Source organism: Zeugodacus cucurbitae, chromosome 5 (assembly GCF_028554725.1).
Source record: "Zeugodacus cucurbitae isolate PBARC_wt_2022May chromosome 5, idZeuCucr1.2, whole genome shotgun sequence".
NCBI lineage: Eukaryota > Metazoa > Arthropoda > Insecta > Diptera > Tephritidae > Zeugodacus > Zeugodacus cucurbitae.
In genome coordinates this window covers 38,970,264-38,988,689 of record NC_071670.1, presented here as the reverse complement: position 1 = coordinate 38,988,689, position 18,426 = coordinate 38,970,264, and positions in this window count along the sequence as shown.

Sequence of the window (18,426 nt, the reverse complement as noted above, 5' to 3'; positions counted from 1 at the left end):
CTTACATAAGCCACAACGTTTAGAAGCAGCAATATTACAGCACCGCATATTGACCGACTGACTTACTGCCTGACTAACTCTCAAAAGCGTTTGAAGGACATTTTCAACTATTAAGTCAATGTAGTCGAGTATTGTGCGCACTTGCCTTGACAATGTCAATGCCTTCGTTTGCATCATTTGTACAAGTTGGAGGCAAAAAAATGAAAATGTTGCAAAGAAAATTGGAACATAAAAGAAAAATATTGCGGCTTGCCAAGTCTATAATGTAAGTGATGCCTATGTAGTTGCGAGCACATGACTACATGAGTGAATAGCAAGGCAGAGAGAGAGCAAATGAGTGAGTGAGTACAATAAGTTGGATAGCGTGAGTGAGCGGTTGTACTCACTCACAATCTACCGAGTTTTTAAGTGAAATAGTCTGACCGAAAGAGTTCGAGTGAGTGTGCGAAATCGCTCACGTGCGTGAAATTTCTCTAAATTTAGCAAATGAATTTCAATATTTCCTTAATGATTTAGTGCGCAGTCTCACAATATGTGCTCTGTACTTATACTCTGAAAGCATGTTTATACTCTCTCACACTCGTTCTCACTCCAAAAATTGAGTATTTATTGCTCTCGCACTCATTGTGTCCTGCAAGAATTGAGTTGAGAACCGGCATAAAATTTCGACCAGTTCACCAATGCTCTCCACGGATATCACTCTCCTCACACTGCGTCCTCTACTCACCCTTATGCTTTTAATGCTTTTTTTGTAGTTTCCCACTTTTCTGTGTTGTTTTGTGTCGATTGCCTTCATTGCAGTCCATATGACCCCACTCACTGTTGCTTTCCGGTATTGTCTATGGATTTCCTTTGTGGCTATGTGGTATGAAAGACAGTATCTGTCTGCCTGTGTGTGTGTGTGCTCGTGCGTGCAATTGTATGAAACCAGCCAGTGCTTTGCTATTTGTACGTGTCTGCTTCTACCCTTTTTCTACCTAATAACTCAGTAAATAAACCGAATTCCCCAAAACACATAACGGTGTACAAATGTATGCATGTTGTTGTTGGCATGTATGGATATTTGTAGAAAGTGTAAAATTCATGAGTATTTTTTGGGGGCGCTTGGAATGTTTTGAATGCTTTCAAGTCTGCTTTTACCCACGTATTCGCATGCGACTGTGTCTTTGTGAGTTAGGTAATTGGGTGTCTAATCCTTCTTCTATCAAATTACATTATAGCAATTTATCTGATTTTGTTTTATTTTTTACTGTTTTTTGTCTGTTGGTATTTACTTTTAATATTGGGATACTGTTCTTGTAACTCATATATACTTTTGATACCAAATTTCATTAAGGTGTATATAACACATCGCTCACATTCACACAATGATCTTCTTTATCGTTAGCAAGTTAAATTTTTGTACCGAAGTTCGGTACAAATTTTTATTAATTTATGAGTGGAGAACAGATGCCATTTATATGTTAAAGTTGCTTTTACTATTAAGTTACTGTACCGAATTTCGGTATAAACATTTTTTATATTATAGGATACCGATGTCTGTATGTATATCTAATAAATTATGCATTAAAAAATAAGCATTATCGATTCAAAATTTATTCCTTAACAGTATATGCAAACTGTATTTTCCAATTAATTGAATGAATCTAAGTTATAGTGCCGAAATTCGGTATTCAAAATCATGTTTTTTATTTATTGTATGGTTACCAAAAAATATTTTAATTGGTTTAAGATTACACTAAAAATTAAATTTTAATACCGAAATTCGGTATACTTGAAACTCGGTACAAATACCTATTTCCTGTAATATATTATAATAAAAGGGTATTTTAAAAAAATAATTAATAAAAATTTAATTTTAGTACCGAAATTCGGTATACTTAAAACTCGGTACAAATACTTATCTTCTCTATTTTATCACATAAGAATGTAGAGATTAACCTTTATATAAAAATTCCTAACCTCTTAAACCCTTCCAATATGAATATTTGACTTTTAACTTTAGTTTGTGGTTCAAGGGGAATGTACTGTTATAGTAGTAGCATATCACTTGAGCTTCCCACATTTATTTTCAAACACTAGAAGTCAACGGAAGCTTCGCTGCGCCCTAAGCTATGCTTCACTGGCGCTGACACTTTTGGGTTACTCATACGCACCGTCGGCCAAGGCAATAATTTTCAATTAACTGGCACAAGGTGTTTTTCACTGACTTGAATTTTCAAAGTTGCCGCTGTTTTTTTTCATATTCTTTCGACCTTTTTGCGCCTGCACACTTTAGCTATAGCTGGCATTTTTGTTTCTCTGGCACTTGCTGTTGTGGCTCCTCGCACAGCCGTGGCTTTTCATGCGCAAACCATACACAGTCATAAATCATATTTTATGTGGCTGCTATTTAAGCGTGAAATTGTCGTGTATTCGGTGTGAATTATTAAATTTTAATTTTTATTGATGCTACAATGCGAATATTTGTGTGCTTGCGTGTATGAGGGTGTGTGCCCGTAAATGAGGCGGCAATGGCAAGGTGAAGAGTCGGCTGAGCATTTGTCCTTGCCATTAATAATGCGCGGCAAAATTGGCAATCGTAAATACTTGGAAATGCACTATGACCTCGTGCTAATTACGCGCGCACTTTGACGCCCCTATTCACAATTACTCTCTCCTCTCTCTCTTTAGTGTAGTTTGATTTTTATTTGAAAGCATTTCTAAACATTTATTTTTGTTTGTTGGTGTATTCGCTGGCATATCAAACCACATATTTAGCCAGCTGACTTTTTAGCTGTTCTGCTGCTTCTTCCACTTTTTCCACAATTAATATCTCTCATCACATTCACCTTTTTTCGCCCAACTCCATTCATGCTTCGCCCCTCATGTCAGCTGTGACACATTAACAACAAAAAGCACTTAAATGGCGCGTCGTTAAAGTGCAAACACATACACTCACACTCATACCCTCTAAATGAACTATCGCGGTCTGTTCTCACCCGCCTATGTACCTTTGTTCGTTTGAATATGTGTGTATAAAAGGCAGTTGTAAATAATAAAAGCAAAAAAGTGCTCACCTGATGCAAATCAATACTAGTAAATTTTTTTTATTCATATAAAAGCTGTTGTTGTGTTAGGTATGTATATGCCATCATCATCAGCTGCTCTCTATGTGTGAGACACTTTGTACCGCTTGCACTTGTCTATTCGCAATTATTATTGAATTTATTCTTGTTGTCGCTTTTTTTTAGTTTTTTTTTTTGCCAAGTAAATCGTGTGAAATCAGGTTTGTTAGACAAGGTTGCAGATTGCACAGTTTTAAATTTTAATTGAATGTTTGGAGAGTGCTTGTATATTGAGTCGACTAAGCTCAAATCGTTTGCAAATTGAGACAAATTCGATGAAGATCGAGTATTTTATATGCTGTATATCTCTTTATTGTGTTTGTATAGGTAGAGTATACGGTTTTGGAGTGTTCGGTCTTTCCCTATAAAAAAAAATTGCTCAGCTTGAGCCAAATTGTTCAATTTTTATAAGAGATGGTATTGGAAACTCCTGAATATTGAATTTTTATTTTATATTCTTCCTAGTTAGCCCTTGAACGATCTAAGCGATTTCATGCCAGTTGTCTTTAGATGTCGGTAGTTGACTCCTCGTTGAAATATAAAGAGAAGTCAAGTGATTTCATATAAAGAATGCTTGTTTTTGTTTTAACTTTGCAGGCAGGGTCCTAATTATAATGAAATTCGAAATAATTTTTTTTTTATTATTTTTTTTATTTTTATTTTTTTTTGAGTTCGAGTTCTTTTTGAGTCAACTTTATCAGCAAATATGCTCCAAAGGTTCTTGATAAGGTTACAATCAGGACTACATGCAGACCATTAAATGTAGACCAAACTACTCTCTCGATTGTCTCGAAATATGTATGGATGCATTATACTGCTAAAAAATTAATTCTCTCTCAGAATAATTTTCATAATAAGTCACCAACACATCTTCCAATAACTCTGTGTAGATTTCGGTTTCTTTTTTTTATTGTAATAAAGCAAATTAGCGATACTACAAAATACGAAGAGGATGCCCAAATCATTACAGTTTCTCCTCCAAAAAATGTGTATGTTCAACTTATTGCTTACACAAAAGTAAAGGCCCGTTATCAAAAAAATTGTTGGTGTCTCACATCCTTCGAACTGCTATATTGAAGCCATTCTAAATTTTGAAAATTAATAAAGCAAAATTACTTATATAAATTACTTGTATAAATAGTGTTTGCGTATAAACGAATGTCTACCACTATACAAACCTTTACAATCTCTGTGAAGGACCACACAGGAAAATGTTTTTTCCAAATATTTTTATTAAACAAAAATATAATATGTATCCTCAGCAGATTTTAAACCTAAAATCGACCACACAAGTTACATATTAAAATTTCATTTGATTTAACAAGTACAAGTAATAATGCGCATTTTATTAAATGAATACAAACTAATTTTAAATATTATTCTCTTTATTTCCAGGTAAATACATTTTGTAGCTGTACCCATTTTAGAATGTAAGTTTTTGAACTATTTTACAAATTACATTTATTTAATTTTCCATTTGGTACATACCAAGTGGCATAAAAAGAGAAATATTTATCTCTTCAGTTCAATACATATATTTAGTAGACATTCAAATGACAGAAAAAGCCAATGTGACTTAGATAAGGAAGTATGAAGACAACGAGCTATAGACTTGATAGTTTATAAAGTCGAAATTTTCAATAAGGCGCAACTTAAAAGGGTTAAAACACGAGTTAAAGCCTAATTGAAGATATTTTTATTAGTGATAGCCGATTCCTACTAATGGTTGCATCATAAAGGCGGAATTGAGGCCCTTCATATACAAGTATATATAAAGTGGCGGCATCTCTTATCGTCTTGGCACTCCATCGTCTATTTCCAAGAGCTATATTAGGAGTTGGGAACATTGAGCGGCCCAACTTTAATTCAATATGGTTTTTCCGTCTTATTGAAAAGAAAATATGTGTAGCTTGGTCCAAGGCATGTCAAAACCATTAGTTTTCAACCTGATATGTCTTAAAATGTGATGGAAAATGCTAAATAAAATATATGGCACTTGATTGATAGAAAATATATATAAAGAAACATATCAACAAATATTTTCAAATAAATATTTACAATTAATATATTCACATCAATAACTCAAAATTAAAAAAAAACTTGTTACATTGGTCTCCGACGCATATCACTCTGCAAATTATTGTCGACTTAACTGTTATGTAAATTTCCAAATCCCGCTTTTCTAGTGCAATTTTCTTTTCAATTTTCTAGCGCGTATTTAATCTTGAGCTATTATTTTTCTACCGTCTCTATTGCGCTTAAATCTTTAACTGCTCCCACACACACACACATCCTTCAATTTGTCATTGAAATTTCAATTTCATCCGCACATTAGCGCGTAAATTTGACGCATGCCTGCGCGCATAGAGATGAAAGGCGCTGCAATAACGGCAAACAGCAAATACGCGGCGGCAATAGTAGACGTTTGCGAATTCTTATCAGCAACTGAAGTTGTCAACAGCGCAAAAATTCCGCATTCATTGCTTTACTCCGGCAGCTCGTATGGTTGATTCTCCAGGCGCGTTCCTCGGAATTATCTCCCGTATTCTTTTATTTTTTATTTCGCTCCCTGTATTTGCTGTTATTGCTGCAGCCGTTGCCGCCGGTTGTAATGTTAATTTTAGATTCATCTCAGGTGGAAAATTCATTTATTTGCTACATTGCCGTTTCAACTTTTAGCGGGGCCAACAGTGCCACTGCCACGACCGCAATCAGGCGACGACCCACACGCGTGGGTATATCGAAATAGAAATAAATGTAAATATAATAGCCTGTAGGAAAATAAAAATTATTATTTTTTATTTCAATTACTTGCTTTTAACCAGTTTTATGAAGTTTTATATAAATAATTATTGAGAATAAATTATTTTTGTTAATTAGTTTGAGTTCCATTTTTTCAAACATATGGCAACTCTTCTAATATATTTAAAATAATTCGTACAATCTTTAGAACTGTTTGGTTAGCAATTTATTTTGTAATATTTTATTTATTTTATTAATTTAATTCATTAAAAAACTTGATTGGGTGGCAACCCTTGATAAATATATATTTATTGTAAGTCATTTATTACATATATAACAAAAAATATATATTAATTATAATAGTTAATTTTATTTATCATCTTTATTAAATTATCAAAATTCAATTACGTGGCAACCCTTATAAAAATTATTTCTTGTAAAATATTTCTGAAACAACTTCAGTTGCCAATATTCTTGGAACATAAAAGTTTTTATACAGTACTTGCATTTTGTTTGCTTACTTAAAAATTTCAAACAGGTGGCTACACCTGTCAAAAACAGTTCACACGCTTTTACTTTCAAAACCTTTTTAATTGTCTTCTCATATAGTATTATTTAATTTATTTAATAAATTTAATTGCATAATGTTTTCTTAATAGATGGCAACCCTTTTTATTTCAATTTAAAAATATTTAATATTAAATTTTTTTAGAATATTTTTAAATGTAAATCGTCTGAAACCTAACTATGCTTATGCAAATAGTTCGTATAACGTATTAATTTTGCTGAAACGAAAATTCCAGTTAGGTGGCAACCCTTGTAAAATATTTTTTTTATTAGAAAAGGGGTTTGAACCTCAGTTTATGGTATTTTTTGAAGATATCAAGTTTTTTTGATTAAAATTTTTTAAACAGGTGGCAACCCTTGTAAAATATTTTTTTTTATTAGAAAAGGGGTTTGACCCTCAGTTTGTGGTATTTTTTGTTTAAAGATATCAATTTATTTTAATTAAAATTTTTTAAACAGGTGGCAACCTCGTAACTCCAGTATCACATTTTGATGAAGGTATGAATCTAAACTGCCTGCAATTGACAATGGTTTCTCATTTACATTTGTGTGAAAAATCTGGTTCAAATATTTTTTGATAAATTTATGAATTTCCTACAGGTTATCCATTAGCCTCAAATACCGTCTCTTTGTGTGTCAGCATATTTTCATTACATTATTCATACGCACATATCTATCAAAATGATTGCCCATCTAAATGCAAACACTTGATCACACGGCGCTCATTCGAACTCCAGCGGTAAGCCTTTGACATTAGTTGCCGCAATTTAATGCTCGCAACATTGTTGTTGCTGTTGTTGTATCAATGCTGTCAGCTGGCATGCTGAGTTGCATTTATTCACTTGGTGGCAATCATTTTTCGCTTATTTATTTTTGTATTTGCTATATTTGTTCATATAGATACATGTGAATTTGTTTGCTTGTGTTTGTTGTTGTTTGATTGCTTACATATTTACATTGGCCAACATGCAAGCTAAGCTATTTTGATAGGAAAATTTCCCAACGTAATTTATTTGCCAACAAATATATACGAAAATTAATACTGTGAAGCAGACATCAATTGCTCCCTGAAACACAGGCACACACACACACCTACAAACACACACAAACAACATTTGCTAAAATAATAGCTTCACATGAGTTTGTGTGAGTGTGCGTGTGGAGTTAGTCACATAAACACATCGCCAAATCAAACAAACACTTGAAAGTAATTAAGCCAGCTCACTAGCCACTAGTCTACTCGCTCACTCATTTTCCCTCTCACTGACCACTCATCACTTAGCTAAATTTAGTTTATTTTACATATGTGTTTATTTAATATATATGTATGTATGTATGTGTGTCTATATTATATATGCATTTAGCTACGTCCACTCCGTTCTAATTACAATTGATTTTATTTTCATTGCCATTGAATTGTGTCAGTTTGTCAGTTTTATAGCCGTAAATTCCATTTCGTATGTCAGCGCAGTGCATTTCTAGCCCAAAAGCTTTCGTGTTCGAAATTAATTCATCAAGCTATTTGCCTCGGCTATTATTATTAAATGAGTGCTATATTTACGTACTTACACCGTCATTCAGTCTAATGTGCGAACATCGCCCATTTTCACTGGAAATTGTTGGTTTTTCGACATGCTGACAGGCGATCAGGGATGTGCTAACTTTTTTTTGACTTAGATATTCTGGAAGCGTGTTGGGGAAAAGAGCGTTAAGTAATGTGAAAATGAAATTTTAACTCTTTCAGTTCTTAGGTTTCTAAAAATTATAAAGGAACTTGAAAGTTTGAAAGCTTTGAAAGTTAGGTCTGGTAATACCCGAGACACACATGTAGTAACAATACCATGATAAAAGTATTATAGTATTGTGTTTACTACGTACATTGACACACATCGATTTGTAGTAAACTGAAATACCAACTTTGTTTTACAGTCATCAGATATTTCAAAAAAATGTAAACAATAAATATTTACACATGAGTAATGGAGAAAGCAATTTTAAAAACTACAAAAAAATGGCAAAAATATGTATTTTCTGCACAAAAAAACAGAAGTAGTCAACTAAATGTATCTTAAAAGCCCGTCGCTTAAGGCCATCAAAATAAGGTGATACATGACCCTGGCGTTTGAAAAAAAAAACTTGTGAACAATTTTTATATTTTCCATTTTATTTATTTATTTTTGAAAAGTAATTTTAACAAAATATTTTAAAAAGCTTTTGTATATAAGCTCTCTCTAGAAAGCTGTGTTTAGTGAAATACCACAAAAAAAATGCTGATATTGTTACCAGCAAAATACTATATTGCTCACATGGTAAAGTGCTAGTATTTGGTGGCACACATCTTGTATTTGTACGAACAATAGTATTGTTACTACATGTGTGTCTCGGGTATGACTATACCTTAAGTAAAAATATTTTTATTGTTAGAGAAAGTTTTAATTTATAGAGATTTTAAATCTAAACTAAGAAGAAAATAAATTATACGAAATGTAACTACGGTGTTAGTGATGAAAGGTCTGTTCAGATATTCTGTAGAACCTATATTTGTTCAAAATTTCCGAACAATATCAAAAATTATATATCTGCCCTGAAAAAGCTTTACATTAGATAAATTCTCAGTATGAGTGTTGCTTAAAACTCAAACTAGATAACGAGTAAGGAAAAATAGCTTTCCAGAACACTTTTCACCATCCGCTGAAAAAAAACACAAGAAAAAATATTCTTAATAACTGAGAAGACACCATATAGACACATGCTCTAGGCGTCGATGTATTTGAAGACTTCTAAAGACTCAAGTGGTCGGGTTTACTTTTTAAAGACTTCATTGAGGATTCGACCAAAAAGCTAAGGTACTTGCGTCTATAAAGCTTGTAGTAGTCAGCTCTTTTTATGGAAATGTGAACTTAAATCAAAATAAAACAAATTACTACTCACGCTTCTAAATATTGGTGTTCCAAAAGCAATAAACCGGTATATACAATGCCTCAGTAAGCTCTAAAAACTAACTAATTACTATATATATGACATTTGTGGTCTCTCTGAGGTTGGAGAGCTTCAGCATCAAGTACCTAATCAAGAGTATTCGAATGGTAAGAGAGAGGGAGAGAGATAAATGATAGAATAGAGAGAATTTCTATTGCAACAATCTGTCGTAGCTTATCGCAAGAATAATCAGCAGCAGACTACTAGTCTATGCAAATTGTATGGTTTTAGTTTGTAATCTAATCTCACTGATTATATAATATATAAATATAAATAGAGATATAGATGCGTTTTGATTACAATTCCAGTTTAGAAAAATCTATTTTTATTTCGTGTTTACCGTGAGGTCGCTACACCGTGCAAATGTATTATTAGACATGACCACAGTTCTAGTTTCTGTTTTGTTGGAGACAGTTTCAGGAAACTTTTAGGAAAAATTCTCTTTACATACTTACACTATTCCATTTTATATTGCTTTAACTCTCCGTGAGATATTTCAGAACATATAAAGTTGTTGAGAATTATGTCTTACTTTGCCTTTGCTCTGAACTTGGAACTTTACATATCCGAAAGCTTTTTATCGAGCCTATTTATCCAACATTTATCAGTATTGTCTCAGAAATTTTCACTACCCTCTTCTACGTATTTAGTATTTCCTTTGCTAAATCGAAAACACATATAGAATACTTCCACACCCACACTGGAATCCATTTACCTATATTACCACTCCTCTGTCAACATTACCGTTCCTTAACTGGAGAAGATTTGGGTCTATCTTATCCATCATCTCTTTGTGATCATACTGTCTCCTTTTCCAACAGCCTATTACTGACATCAGAAATACTGAGATTCCACGGGAACCAAAGTAGGCCACAGTTTTCATAAGGACTTTTATTTTGAATCCTATTCTATGTGATTTTTGCGGTATCTGGAACCGAACAAAGATCTCGGTGCGTAGTACACATCTCTAATTACGGCTTTATTAAAGTGTCATCGATGCTGAAACATCACTCAACATCGATGGCAGTTATAGAGTTAAATCAGTTGTAAGATCTGGGCAGCTCGTTGGCTAATAGTCAGATCCATTTTACTTTGGCAACATACAATGTCAGTTGATTTTAGTAGAGAAAACGTGTGATTACGTTCAGAAAGTGCTTCTATTCGATCTCCCGGTCAGTTCGAAATAACTTACATATTTTCTAATATCATAATTCGCTTCGCTAACACCGAATAAACATGTGACAATACCACATGAATCTATTTTTATTCGCATTTCAATTATTGTAATTTTCAATTTAATTCGCAACACTTCCGTTATGTACACAAAAGCCGCAAATTACAATTAAATTCATTTTCATTGTTATTTTTTAATTCGTGCCTCCGTTATCTGTCACCACAATGCCACCGCATTTCTTGCACAACTCGCGTCTGCCCTGAAAAAATCCCTGCGAGTTACTAAGTACACAAAACGCAGCCGAGCGTAGTGGAATTGAATGGGGGGCTTAAGTATTTGCACGGGATAAAGCAACAAAAACAGAATGTGCGGTTGAAAATTAGAAAATAATTGCAGGAAAAAATATTCACTCAACGAAACCTACGGAAAATATTTGTGGTCATCACAAACACAAAAAAAAAAAAAACAAAAAGAAACTGAAAACCCCTGAATAAACAACAAAAAGCGCAACCGTTCTGGGATGAATTTGAAGTTTATGAGATGAGGGAGGGGCGTGCGAGTGGCGAAAGAAAGTAGTTTCAAGTATGATTCCGTGCATCATAAGCGCACAAAAGCAACAGTTTCGCCAAAGGTAACTTCCTTCACAGTTGCCTGCACCTGCTCGTGAGTAAACAAGAAGCGTCCTCGAGTAGCAGCATCTTCCAATCTTTCTCTGCAAGGTTGACTGCTTTTGTGGCGAACACGCTTTTAGTCTTCTGGCTGTTCAAGCGCCACCGTCGCAAATTCGCTGCCAGTTGGAAACGTCTGCCCTTCGCTAAGTGAACTCTTAATGCGGCGTGCAATCTTTAGAGGTTAAGTACTTATAAGCTCCGGTGCATTTGACGGTATTGTTGAGTTCGGGTAAATATTATTGAAATATGTTTGAATTTTGTAGAGATGTGTGTGTATATGGCTGCTGACTTTTCTTTAAAGAACATCCCTGCTGCGCCAAACAAATACTAGTTGGCTTTCTCTCAGGAAAGTTCATTTCGCCACAATCATAGGTGTGCTTACTGGGTACTGTACAATAGGTATACAAGCGACGAGATTAAGGATTCCTTAAGACCCAAGTAGACAAAGCTGTTTGAGCAGCAGCATTCACCAGACTGAGGTTAAGACACACCTTCGGCGGACCTAGCGAATTGACGGGAATCGACATAAGCCGACCTAAGAATTATGTAATAGAGTCCAAGCTCTTGGTCGAATCGTGAGGGTCGTTTGATCGGTAAGGAGTATTCGGATGTCATAAAAAACAGCTGTTGAAGTGAGATTATATGTAGTCGCAGAGATCTGCCCTTTGACCTAATCTAAATGTTGTACAGATCTGATATATGGATTTTACGATTTTCTAAATAATTGAAATCAGAGGTGGTCAAAAAATATCCACAGTCTCCACACTCATATTGCTTCCAGGTCCAACGGTGTTATCAAATCATCTAACAAATTTCGACAGAATTTTTGTCATTATATAAATTCTAAGTTAAATTTATTTAAGTTTTTAAATACGACATAAGCTCGACTAATCGACTATCCTTAAATAATCATTTGCTATTTTTTATGAAAAGAACATTAGCGCCAACAGCATCCAACCAGTCCTACATGCCGAATTAAAAGCTTATACGTTCCATTGTGGGTAATATTTCATAAAGAACACATTAACCACTGTTTGTCCATTCAGCTGCCCGAGCTTCTGTTATTCTTCAGCTGCGCACCACAATCTGCAATTTGTATAATGATTGTGGTTAAGGTGAAATTTTTGGGGCATTAAATTATGCGGGAAAAATTTATGAATACTCAGCGCATTAAATTAATGAGTGTTGCCTCCCCTTTGCGTATATTTACATTCTATGGCGAGCTCTTTGCCGCCTAGTGGTGTTTCTCATGCTTGGATATAAATTATATTTATTATGATAGTTTTATTATGTGAAACCAGAAAGCACTCATCCATTGTACTCATTTGTTGCCGAATGTTGCCATTATCGTGTCAAGCTAACTTAAGTTTAAGGTAAACTGAAGTTGGAAAAATATTTGGAAGGATTCCACCTAGCCAACTTTTTAAATTGGCATTGTTGGTAATCAAATCTTCTCATAATAAATATTATAAAAAATATCGGGTTTGGTATTGATAGTAACCATCGACCTCAGTTTTCTTGTGTTTTGCGGGTGTTTGTTGTCATAGCTATCAGATTGATTTTGTAATAGTATGTGGTATAGTTCTGAGTCTGATCAAGTCAAACAAGTTTTTATTTTTCAAACCCGGATGCTATCAGTAGAAGCTGCGTGGCGGACGAGGTGAAATCATATCATCACTTTCTTCTGGAGTGTCTCGACTTTGCGAGATCAAGTATAATATTTCTCGGATCTCACTTTTTCGAACAACAGCGCGAAATAACGCATATAGAAGTGAAAAATTTCTGAAGATTTGTAGTAGGTTCAGGGCTCTTTATAGAATCCTAATATCCAATCAAAGGGGGGATCCTGGCTTCACAACGGACTCTCTATCATAGTCTATGTATGTTTCCCTTTGGCCAACAGCTTAACAACCTATGCACGTATGAAAACATCTCAGATAGCTTATCTCTTGCTAGTCAAGCGCTGGTCAGGCACAAGAGCAACCATAAGATGCTTTAGGCTCATAGTGAACCACAAGAGATCTGGGAAGCTCTTCGACCTCGATAATGTACATCCTTCCTTCTTTGTAGGGGTTGAAACTTGTTTGACAATATCGTGAGCTAGCGTATATAGAAGTAAAAATTATCTGCAGATTTGTTGTAGATTCAGGATGCTTTGTCGAGTAGTAATATTAAATTAAGAGGGTGTTTTTGGAGACACAGAGGACTGTCTCTAATAGTCTAAATGTATTCTCCATCAACCATAGAACTTAAGTCCATCACCTACCTATGGCTATGGTTCTAATGCTGTAACAGTCCGTCCCCCACCAATTTTGTTTCATAGTTCCGTAGCGGTAATTTTTATGTCGAAGAAGTATCAGGCTCTGGAAGATCAATTGAAGGATTCACTGCCAGGAACTTTCAGGACTGTACAGATCGCTCGAAATCCCAAAAATATCCGCTGGAATATACAGAGTAGTTGTTTTCCATTAGGATATCGCCAAAACATAAACAACAATAGTGACTCGCCAGAAGTTCCGTGACTTTGGTTGGCAGTTTCCCATGCATCCACCTTATAGTCCGTACCTGACACATTGAAATTACTACCAGTTCCTTTATAGAGTAATTTGCTGGTGAAAAATTCAACTCAAAAGAACTGAGTGACGATATATTGTTCCAGTTTTTTTACAATAGAGGAGAGGGTTTCTATGAAAGTTGATTATGAAATTACGTTCAAATATCAAATCTAATCATCCAAATTGATTCATTGTAACTAAGCTCAATAAAACCTTCAATTTAATGCAAAAATAATAAAATTAAATTTTTACTAGACCTTATAGAAATATGCCAAAAGTGTTATTTTATATACCAATTTTTCGAATTATTTAAAATATTCTTTAAAATCGACGACCTTGAAAGGCTGGAATGAGTCATACATTGAAACAGACTGTACACAGAATCGGACTATAACATTTTATTTATGCACAGACAGCAAAATTACTTAATTTCTTTTTTAGAAGTCAAAATTCATATTTTTCGAATTTATTGATTTCATTTTCATGCTCAGCCGCTGCAATAAATTTTCACGCTTTGTTGTAGTCGAAAGTGTTGCGTGGGCCGCCGAATGCACACGTTTGAAATAAAAATGTTTCTTTTTCGCTTTAAACGTATAAAATTGTCAACAAGAAAAATAAAATTCATAATTAAAAGCGCATGAAAAATATGAAAAATGATTTTCAATAACAAAATCCAAAATCAGCAAAAAAAATCACCAAAATTTATTTATATAACAAATTGTGTGTGTGCAAATATTTATGAAGTGTGTTTATGAAAGCCCAAAAAATAACGGCTTCTATAAAACAATAAATATTTGTTAGTTATTTTTTTTTTTTTTTGTTGTTGCATTGGTACAATGCCACTGTGTGGAAATCATAAATATTTCACTTAAAATTGAAGCAGCCAAATTGCATATGAAAAATACCGACAATGTAATGGCGATTTGGTTGTGGACCCAGTGCACAGTCGAGTGTGAAGTGAAAATAACAACAGCAACAACAACAAAAATTCGAATCAGCAGCAAAACAATTGTAATTGCAATTTCATCAATTCTTTTGTTGTTGTTTTCCTTTTCTTTTTTTCTCATCGAGAGTTTTGCGTTTTGGTTAATTTATGATTTTGTTGTTGTTTTGTTGGAGTTGAATGTAAATCCACTGCCAACCAGCAACACAATTTTGCTATAACGGTACATTTTTGCTAAAGCGGATATTGTGCAGCAATAATTTCCTTTTCTTCTTCGGCTGCGTCGAGGGTGTACGTGTGTGTGCACGAACAGCTTCGTTGATTATTTTGTAGTTAGCTTTCAAAGTTTTGTTATTACGCCGTTTATTTGGTTTTGTGCTTTTCAGTAATTTTTGTTATTCAACATTCCTCTCACTTCCTTACACTCTTTTTCAGCCGCCGCTCGAAATTTCTCGCAACGAAAATTTCATTGCAGTAATTACAGTTATTCATCAGCCATCGCTGCATATCTAGCACTCCAAGCATTGCTTATCAAACTTAATTTTGTTGCATTTTTAGCTTCGCTTTCTTTTTTAATCAACTCTGAACACACACTCTCTCTCTCTCATTTCACTTGCTCACTCTCGCCTCGCAGCAATCCAAAAATCAACAGCATCACCTATGATTACATGCCGACAGTTGGACAAATTGAAAACTTATAAAATGTCTGGTCTGCTTACTTAACCTCTCGAAAATGCCCGAGGTACTTCGCATGGTCGCTTGCTCTATTCGTTATTTCTGTTGTTGTGCCTGTTGCTGCTGTTGGAATGCTTGAAATGCTAGCTCTGGGGGGGTTGGTATGCTGAAAAAATTGATTTTATGATTTCATGCTTCACTGCATAATCCCAGTTAAGTGTACTTAATCGTCAGCGCTCCACTCAACAGCTGTTCGTTGTCGTACAAAAAAGACCACTGCTGCTGGAGCCGAGTGCGACAGCATACATACGTTCGACCGAGTCCGGTTCGTTCGATCAGCTGCGGATGTTCGCAATCTGCTTGAGCAGTGAAGCGTTAGCGAAGAGATGTGTATAAGAGAGCAGTAAATTTAGGTGCAGAGTGTAGAGTGTGAGTCTAAATATTATTACTTTTATGTGGATATTGGTTTGAACACTTGTTGCATAATATTTTCTTTCAAATGCTTAGTCTCATTGGCATCACTCTTGATATATCACAAACAAAGGGAGAGCAAACGACGCCACATTTTTTCCCGTCTTTTTAGTATTTATCTTCAGTAAGGTTTGCCTTTTCATCATGGAAAGATATACGATCCAACAAAGAGTCGAAATTAATAAAATTTACTACCGAAATTCCGAGTCAGTGGCCTCAATTTTAAGAGCGCTACGTCCAATTTGTGGTGATGCTCATTTCTGGCTGAATGGCTTCGTCAATAAGCAAAATATGCGTTACTTGTCAGGCAGCAATCCACATGTACTCCATGAGTCACCATTGCACCCCAAAAAAATTACGGTTTGGTGCGGGTAATGGGCCGTCGGCGTCATTGGGCCGTACTTCTTCAGCGATGAGCAAGACCGGGACGTTATGGTAAATGAGAATCGCTCAATTATAAACGAATATTTTTGGCCCGAATTGGATGACTGTCTAAAGCCTCGTTTGGTATCGAACGGTTCGTAGAGATCCTTCCCAATCATGACGGAGCTTTTGGCGTTGCTCAACGTCAATCTGGTCAGTTGTGGATTTTCCAGGCCGAAAGCCACACTGATAAGGTCCAATCAGTTTGTTGACGGTGGGCTTTAGTCATAGGCGATATTTATTAGGCTTATCCCATCACAGATTGTGGGACCTCCTTTTATATGGATTGGGCAGAGCACACTGAGATTCCAATCGTCGGGCATAATTTCTTCCGACCATATTCCGCAAAGAATCTGATGCCTGCATATCTTCAGTTCTTCGCCGACGTATTTGAATAGCTCGGTCGGTAATCCATCGGCCCCCTTTGTTGTTCTTCAAGCGGGTAATTGTTATTCGAATTTCTTCATGGTCGGGTAATGCAACATCTATTCCATCGTCTTCGATTGGGGAATCGGGTTCGCCAACTCCTGGTGTTGCACTTTCACTGACATTCAGCAGGCCGGAGGAGAGTTCCCTCCATAACCCCAGTATGCTCTGGACATCCGTTACCAGATTACCTCCTCGGTCCCTACATGATAATGTGCCGGTATTGAAACCGTCTGTAAATCATCTTTTTCATCTTTTTATAAAAGTTTCGAGCATTACCCATGTCGGCTAGCTTTTTAAGCTTTTTATAATCACTCATTTCGGCCTCCTTATTTTTATGTCTGCAAATGCGTCTCGCTTCCCTCTTCAGCTCTCGATATCTATACCACCCCACACGTGTTGTGGTCGATCGAAACGTTGCGAGGTAGGCAATCTGCTTTCTCTCCTAGTTTTTTGGCCAATTCGAAGACCAATTATTTCGACTTATATCGATATGCAGATGAGTTCTCTCAGAGAGCAGGAGTGCAAGTCGAGTAGAAAATTTCTTGGCTGTCAGTTCCGTTTGCAGCTTTTCGACGACGAGCGGGATGTTTGTTGGCGGGTGAGTTTTGATAGAGCGACCGATCTTACTTTATTGGAATATAAAGTGTTCAATGGTTGAAAATCACGATGCTTAAAAAAAAATAAAAAAGAATAATTTCTTCTAAAGTTTGAAGATTTTTGATACTTTTGGATTTCGGTACTGAGTTAGGAATACATATTTAATCCCTGAAGAAATAATTTTTCTTTATATATTCTATTATTTATTTATTTGTCTATTCATATCAGCATTAAAGCCCAACATCTTTAAAACTACCGAAAACAGAAAACACCTTATACCGCTGTGGTCTGCATCATTAAAATTATCCTGGAATTCTGTGCATAGTTGTGGAGCTTGTCTTTACCTTTCTTAGCACCAATGTATGCACATAAATTATATGTGGCAAGTTGGTATGTGCGTGGGTTGTGCAGCTGCGAGTCAAACAACTGCTGCTTGTTACCAAGTGTGTTGTTATTATTGGTGTTTTGGATCCTTTTTTATTGACGCCAATGGCAGCTAGAGGCCATCAGCAACACCGTCATCATCATCATTAACTAAGCAAGCAACATCCTTTCAACCAGTAATCCAGTACTACCAGCCGATATACACTCCACACACACTGTATAACATACACACGTTTGTATGCCAAAAATAACAATTTCCGCTCTAATAAACATTTCCGCTTCGAGAAGCTTATTCATTTAAATTTACAACGAGCGCATACACAATCTATTGAGAAACAATGTCGACTAACAAAAACGTGTGGCAACTTTAAAAGGAAGTCAATAAAATTTGCTTCCTTCACACAACGAAAGCGAAAAATGTCGATTTTCGCCGAAAATTCATAATTATGTATGAAGGTAAAGTGTACAAAGAAAGTAGATACTTTGTGCGGTGGGTAAGGTATTTACAGTTGGAAGTGTACAAAGTTTCGTGTGCTTCGAAGTAGCCATGCTTCGAGTAGCCATGATAAATAATTAATAACATTGTTGGAATGAAAGGAACTGTTGTGAAATAACGAATTTCGGATACTAAGAATATATAATTACAAATCAATCAAAATATGAACCCACTAGATTTTTTAAGGCTGGTCATGCTTGCAATTCTATACTA